This window comes from Aplysia californica, unplaced genomic scaffold (assembly GCF_000002075.1).
Source record: "Aplysia californica isolate F4 #8 unplaced genomic scaffold, AplCal3.0 scaffold00068, whole genome shotgun sequence".
NCBI lineage: Eukaryota > Metazoa > Mollusca > Gastropoda > Aplysiida > Aplysiidae > Aplysia > Aplysia californica.
This window is the reverse complement of record NW_004797338.1, coordinates 882,093-890,289: the sequence shown is the minus strand read 5'-3', so window position 1 is coordinate 890,289 and position 8,197 is coordinate 882,093. Positions and strand designations below refer to the sequence as shown.

General features: G+C 40.8%; 1 protein-coding gene across 2 annotated transcripts in view; it reads left to right on the top strand.

Moving 5' to 3' along the window:
• LOC101862711 overlaps positions 1 to 8,197 on the top strand; it is an 88,716-nt gene that overhangs the window by 44,692 nt on the left and 35,827 nt on the right. The window lies entirely within an intron of this gene.

Genomic DNA, 8,197 nt, shown 5'->3' with positions numbered 1-8,197 from the left:
GGGGGGATAGGGGGATTGAGAAGAGATCTGCTCTTGAGGTACCATCTGTGTAACTGTCAGTTCGTGTGTCTGTCTGTCAGTTTCTAAGCACGTTCATGTTCATCATTATACCTCTATCTTCATCTGTCTCTTTTTGTTTCAGAGGCTTGCCTACCTCTCTGTCTGCCAGTCTCACTATTTGTCTCTAGATATGTTTGCATTTTGTTTTGTCTATGTCTTCATATGGGGACGAGTTATCAAATCGTTCTTTCTTTCTCTCAGCCTCCCCATGTCTGTCTGTCTGTCTGTCTGTCTGTCTGTTTGTCTGTCTGTTTGTCTGTCTGTCTGTCTGTCTCTCTGTCTGTTTGTCTATCTCTCTCTCCTTCTCTCTCTCTTTCTCTTTCTTTCTCTCTCTCTCTCTCTCTCTCTCTCTCTCTCTCTCTTCTTTCTTTCTCAGGTATTTACTCTTTTTTTTCAGATGTACACACACACAAACACACACACACACACACACAAACACGCACATACCACTCTCTCTCTCTTTCTTTCTTTCTCTCTCTCTATCTCTATCTCTCTCTCTCTTAAGCTTTCCCTCCACTCTCTCGGTCCATCTCTCTCTCTTTCTCTCTTTCTCCACCCCCCTCTCTCTCTCTCTGCTCTCTCTCTCTCTCTCTCTCTCTCTCTCTCTCTCTCTCTCTCTCTCTCTCTCTCTCCCTCTTTCTCTCAATAGTCGTAATGCATTTCTCCTGCCTTTATATTCAATTAGAGTTGCTTATGCATTGATTTTTACTCTGTTTTACTTTAGTACCAACCCTATCTCACTCCTCTCCCCAACCTCGCTGACCCTGATCAGCATGTATGAGTCAACCAAGCTCCCAAAATTATCAATCAGTGTAGTCAGCTTATTTTAATTTCAAATTTTCTGCGATTTGTATGTCGAAATTTGTTGATATTTCACAGTATTTTGGAGAGACAGACTGGATTAATTTGATAGGATTACAACTTTGTTTTCTGAACGGAAAATGACAGCAGCAATGTACCCAACGCGTAATTTACGCAATTACTTCTAATGTATCGCACTGATATTTTTATTGCTTTCCTGACCAGAAAACCATCAGTTTTTGATGAGGTTATTTAAGAGCTTTGACTTAATAGGCCTGCTGTCATTTGATTACCGATTGCGCAAGTACTTTAATGCACACACCCCTGACGTCTTGGTGCTTGATCCTTACCTTAAAAAGCCTGCAACTCCACGGTACAGAGGCTACCCCCCCCCCCTGCCCCCCGACCTGGGATTGGAAAAACCTCCGAAATTTTAAGCTTTTTTTTTACGTGTCAGCACAAACTGCGCTCAGTATAATATTCCCAGGTTGTTGTTTTTTTATTCCTGTCAACACAAGCGAGGGATTGAACCACGATAAGCTAGTGCCTATCTTTGACAGATAAGCCCTTAATTGATATTCATACATGATGTATACACATGTCCATCTGCCTGCCTGACATATTTTGTCTCAACAGTTTATGCAGATATTATTATGGAGGGTGTACAAAAGCATAGACACCTTTCAATTATGTGCTCACGTTTTTGTTTGACGTATTCGCTCTATAAATTGACCCCTGAACTGCGTTAATCCTCAATGTAACTATTATATATTCTTTACGTGTGTATATATATATATATATATATATATATATATATATATATATACATGTGTTCATATTAAAAACAAAATATATCACTAATATCATGGCCAGACAGACACTTCCTATATTTCATTTCCTGTTGACCGCAATCCTGCCCATGGTAGTCTGAGGTCGTCTGCTACATGCCAGTGGATGTCCCCGCGGGACAACCGTTGCTAGGGTACCGTCGTATGTCCTCAGAGGGGAGCGCAAGTGATGCGGATACACGTTCGTTGTTAAGAAGTTATGGTGTGTGGGTAGCGCGGCGTTCGTATGATGTGATGAGCATGTTTACTCTGTCTGTTACGGGGACCCAGTGACTTTGATGATACCATCATTACTATTGCTAGACGTGGGTCCGTCCCTGTAGCCTTATAGTAGAACGGGGCTGATATTTACACAGTTGCTGGATCTACTTGTTTGGTCCTGTTTTTACGACGTTTAGCACTCAAGTAGACACAAACACTATTAATATGTTTGTAAGGGCGGACCTCATAGTCCGTGACCAAGCTTTGGGACAAGGGGGAAGGGGAAGGGGGAGTTGGGATGGATTTGGGGTGGGTTTTGTGGAATTTTCATTAAGTGACTGATTTCTGACAGCCATCTGCGATCATATTTCGTCTGTTATTTCTTTTCTCAGGTACTCTTAAAAAAGAACAGAAAACTATGCCATCCTGGTCTTTCCTCGTCATTTCTTTTTCTGTTGACACTTTGCCAGTACGTTGCTCTGGGTCTACCTCTGGATCGTTTGCCTTCAATGACAGAAGTGAGAATGTTATGTTCAAGACCCTTATACCGATTGAAGTGTCAAAGAAACTTCACGTGTTTCTACCTAAATTGTTGTATAATGAGAAGCCCACGTGAACGTCTTTAATACTGCTTCATTCGATTTCTTTTTCTTTAGAGAGATTCTCAGTCACCTAAGAAACCATATATTTCTGTCGTGGGACAAACGAACAATGAAATATGTCACTGGCCTTTGTTTTAAATCTCCACAGCATGGCTGAGATTGGTTTTTGTTTTTATACGCATAAAATTGGGTTGTTTCTTTCTCTCGACGTTTGCGCAAAGGGACTAAGACTAAATAATTATGAAGTTTTCTTAAAGGTACGAGCCCAGTTTGAGGCACTATGAACTATGAACCAGGAAACCTCTCTTACGACACGAGCTTGGAGCTTCCAACGCTAGACCTGCCAGATTCGCCAGTCATACTTGTTCACTTTGAGTTTGGATATTTTTGAAAGCATTGTATAGGTACTTGCCCATAAAAGTCTTCCTCAGTCTCCCTCCCCTCCTCTCCCCACCCCACTACTCTCTGCCCTCCCACCGCGCATGACTGTACACTTCACGTGTGAAAGAGATGGCAATTTGGAATGCTAGTCACGTTCATAATTGACTATGTCACAGAATCGGCTATGACGTAAGATATTACAAATTATTACTAAATAGAACATGTGACATAGTTTATTGTTATCCTTTGGCACTGAATACTTAATGACGTTCTTCTATTTTCAAATCTGTCTTGATAATAAAGGAACTGTGCTAACATATAAGAGGGGGGGGGGGCAGAGAAAGACGGAGGGACAGGGAGAGAAAAGGGAGAGAGTGGGCAGAGAGAGAGATAGAGAGAGAGAGAGAGAGAAAGAGAGAGAGAGAGAGAGGGGGGAGGAGGGGGGGAGAGACAGACAGGCAGAGAGACAGAGAGGCAGACAGACAGAAAGAGGATGGGGCATTAAGAAGTATGCCAGTTGCTTTTGAGAGCAATAGCGACAGGATAAGAAGCATTTAAGCCTTACTTACGAATCTCTCTAACAACAGTACAGTTGGTAAAAGCTAATCATCTGTTCAGGTGACTTTGTGGCGCAGATCTCTATTTCTTCCCCACGAAGACATAAATGACTTGCTAAAAGAATATGCCGAAACTCAGACACTGGCGGTCTTAAAAAATACGGTTTACACTAGGCACGGGGACGGCAAACATGTCCAAATCACGTGCCAGATTAAGCGTATCCCAGTATTATGTCAATTATGTCCAGGGCCAAAATAGAAGAAATTTAAGCGTAATCGGATGAAACACCCAATCTGTATAGGGTGAGGGTAAAACTGACACTACAGCATAATATTATTATGTCTCTCGAAAGCATTTTACGAGGTAAAATATAAGATCTATTCTTCCTTGTTGTGCCGGAAAATATTGATATTAATTTTGAGGAAGGACAGCTTTGTATTAATCGTCAGCCCACCACATTATCTATTAGGTCGACTTGGGGACCGGACTGAAATGTCTCGCCGGCTGGATCAGGTCCGCCGATCGTGGTTTTCCCATATCTTTAGTTTAGTTTTAGTAAGAGTTTTACGGCATTTGCAACACAATAAGGTCATATAAGTGCCAAAGATTAGAGGTGTTACAAGAGAATAACAAACTTAAAAAAGAAGGAGGAGAGATAAAGACGATAGTTATTTGATACGAAAGAAGGAGCCAACCGCACCAGAGCACCCGCCAACCACCCACTGCCCATGTCTGGCCTGAACAATAACACCTCACCATGATGGTGGTTACAGCTGAAATGCACTTTAGATGTCAACTTATCAACAAGGCATCCCACAAAAGCAGCAAGGGGTTCTTTTGGAGCGCAGTCCATTAGACGGAATGTCTCTCACTTGTTTCTCTTTTTTCAGTAGAAAGGAAATCCTTGTAAATAATCTTTAACCCTTGATACAGGTATATTGCCGTGCAATAATCTTTTGGTACAACATTTATGGCTACTTTTTTTCTTCATCTTTAATCACATTCTGATTTAAGAGCATCTTAAATAGATACTGGGAATGCGTATAAAATCCAGGTAGATATCTTTAGGCTAATGTGATAATGACTGTGAAGACACGTAGTGGGAGCCAATTTGGGAACGGCCTAAGGCGAATATACCATATTACTTACTGCATGACCCTTTAACTACCGACAGCGACGCCAAAAGCAAATCACGTCGCCAGTGCATTTCTATTATTAATCACCATTCATCACTGCTATCTTTGTGATGATAAAAAGCATGATAGTAATTTAATACGGCCACCGGTTGACGTGAATGAACTCCACCGAACTATTCTTGAAAAGCATAGAAGCAACCCTGCTGAAGTAGAAATAGCATCTTAGACGGAACGGAGCACTTAGCGGTCGGGGATTGTGTACCTAGATACAGGGGTATTAAGGCATAAGCGTCAGACTTATACCTCGGGGATGTTCGTGAACGATACACTCTGAGCGCCTTACACCTATCCAAATATGTATTATATGTTATATACATACTATATGTATGTATCACAAATATCCAACATTTCCGGATAAACTTAGGGATATATAATATATATATATAATACATACATACATATATACGGATATATCAAAGAATGATTTCTTCTTTCAATTTGCTAAGCTTGTAGCCAGGCGGACAAAGAGGACTGATTTCGTAGCCAATCTACTCGAGTTACCCTGATAGTCTTGACGTCATCATCTCGCTCGTATTTGCCCTTGTCTGGGATTGGGAAAAGAAAGGCGGAGAAGGAGGGGTGGGGTGGGCATTATCAGAGAAGTACTTGGACGGTGGCGGTGAAGGTATTATTGTGTGTAAATGGAGAAGGAAGCGGGGCGGGGGTGAGGTGGGAAGGGGGCGGAGTGGAGCCTGCTTAGAAGTTGGAATAGGGCAGACAGTGCAGTTATTGGCTTTATGTAGAGGCCTTTGTCACAACATTGAATTTTATCCAAAATTAAAGAAAACAAACCCCGGCAGTTAACAATACAAATAATATCTTAGAATTTTCAGGGCAGTTCACCTACATGCATACTAAGGACAATAAAATATAAACCCGAGATCGCTTCAGATATATTGTAATTAACCAATCAATACATTTTGTGATCTACTAAAGTCCACACTAAAAAGAATTAAAAAATCAGATGTACTTTGGATGACCATAGTTTAAGTTTCCCCTGAAATCCCCCCTGCCTTTTATACACGTGATATTTTACTGCTCATTTTGTAGGCTAGATCTACTGATAACACACTGTCATTGATATCGCATATTTAAATCAGTATCGATATCCAGTACTTTGTGTTGATAATGCCAAGTCTAAACAAACAGGACCAAGATTCTTAAAAGGCCTGATGGATCGCTTTGTATATTACATCTACACCATTTCCATGGTATCCACTAGCCAGTAATGATGGAAGGAAACTGTAGTTCACCCAGCGCAAACTGCCCAAACGCAATACTGCCCAAAAGGAAACGGTAACCCTCATGACATTTCTTTGTTGAAGCTGTTGATATGCAAGATGTGCAAGTCCATGTACCTAGTAAATACTGAATCTGCTCTTGCCGTCTCTGGTCAGAAACTTTGGGTACGACCGAGAATACCCTCTCGATAGTTCTCTCTCTCCCTTTCTCTCCCTCTCTTTCACTCTCTCTCTCTATCTCTCTCCATGTTTCTGTTTTTTTTCTTTGTCTCTCTTTCCATTTCTCTCTCTTTCTCTCTGGTTGTCTCTCTCTCTCTCTCTCTCTCTCTCTCTCTCTCTCTCTCTCTCTCTCTCTCTCTCTCTCTCTCTCTCTCTCTCTCTCTCTCTCTGTCCTGTCTCTTATTCTGTCTCCGTCTATGCCTGTCTGTCAGTTTGTCTGTCAATATGTCTGTTCGTCTGTCTGTCTATCTTTGTCTGTGTTTGTATCTGTTTCTGTCTCTGTCTCTCTGTCTCTATCTCTCTCCCATTCTCTTTCTCTTTGCTCTCTCTCTCCCTCTCTCTCTCTTTCTCTGTCTGTCAACAGCAATTGAAATCTTGATGATGAAGTGTCGATTGCACTTCGTTTTCATTAATACGAACAACAGTTTGAAACCTTGAAACACGTGTCTGCAAAACACTTTTCGCAATAGTATTTTGGTACCTGTTGGAACGAACAACTGACACCCTATGGTCAATATTATAAGAATAATATTCCATAATTGTTTTTAAATTCTGTTTGAATTGAACCGTGCATATCTTGCTAATTAATATTGATTTTGTTCACTTGATATTTTGAATTAAGTGTCCCACGTTCATAAGTACTGTGGTTGTTGTTCAGCGTTTTGTTACGTCATAAGGTGGGACTCCAAATTACTGCATGCAACATAATCAATGATGTATTTCTTTAAATTTTCTTTGGGATATTTATAAGGATTGTCTTGTAAAACAGTACAGATAACGTACTAACCTCAAGGAAAATGTATTGTATTAATCAAGTGTACTGTCCAAGTAATAAAAGACAAGGAATAATAGTTTTTGAAATTATAAAAATTGAAAGAAAAGTTTATTTGCAGATGACATCAATAATTTTGTTCATTTTTGACTCCACTCTGGTGTATTATAAAGATAATTACTTTATATGTAGGTGCTTTTACGCATCGACACATTTTAGATAATTTAGTACAAGGACTGAGACTCTGTCTGTCAGGGTTTACTTGATCATAGAGGAATTGACATCACGGGAGACTGACCTGGTTACTCTACAAAAATTCTCTTCAAACGCGAGTCAAACTCGAGTCTTCTATGTGCAAAGGCATGGGGACGAAACCGTTATTCCACAGTCGCCAGTATTATCGGGTATTGCAAGAACTTCGCAAAGTTCATTATTATGGGAAGCAAAACTGGGACGTCCGTCGGGAGACTCTTTAAAGCTGGTTTCAAAGGTTTGGCTGGGATACAATCATACAGCTGACTGACGGCTCTGTGGTCGAATATTTATGCATGTCATTCAGTCTGGAGTAAAGAACTCATCACACAGGCCTTCCCAGCCTCGACATCAATGTATCTAACATTATTTTGTCGATTAGTCATATCCTTTACCTTGTTCCCTGCACCATGTAATTTCTGCTATATAAAAATCCATTAAGACAAAAAAAGATTCTAGCGGCAACATGTAAGTAAAGTCTGTTCTACTGAAGGATCCACTTTAGCGTCTTTGAGACATGGGTCCGTTAGTTTTGATGTTGGAGTTTAAAATCAAGCCCACGTGTTAAATAAAACCTTGCCAATGGTTTATGAGTCAGAGTTGGTTTACCAGTGCTAGTTGTGTCAATATATATTGCATGCGATTTAAAAGGATCACACGGGAAGAAAGGGATGTCATGAATGGTGCAAATTGCCGACAGCACCGCTTGTTACGGGACGCTCTAGATGGCTGTGAGGCTGGTTGTACAAACACATCTTTCAATGGTACAATGAACATGAGTGCGGAGGGAGGGGGAGGGGGTGGCTGTAAAAGGAAGAAACGTTGAAAAGAGACGATGGATTAACAATAAAGGGAACGTTACGAGATAGACGCACTTCCAACCCCTACCCCCATATCACTTTCTGTGACTCTAACTACACCTTTATTTGTCTGTCAGTCAGTCTGTTTATGAGGCTGTTTGTCTGTGTGTGTGTCTGTCTGTCTGTCTGTCTGTCTGTCTGTCTGTTTGTCTCTGTCTCTGTCTTTGTCTATATTTCTCTCTCTCTCTCTCTCTCTCTCTCTCTCT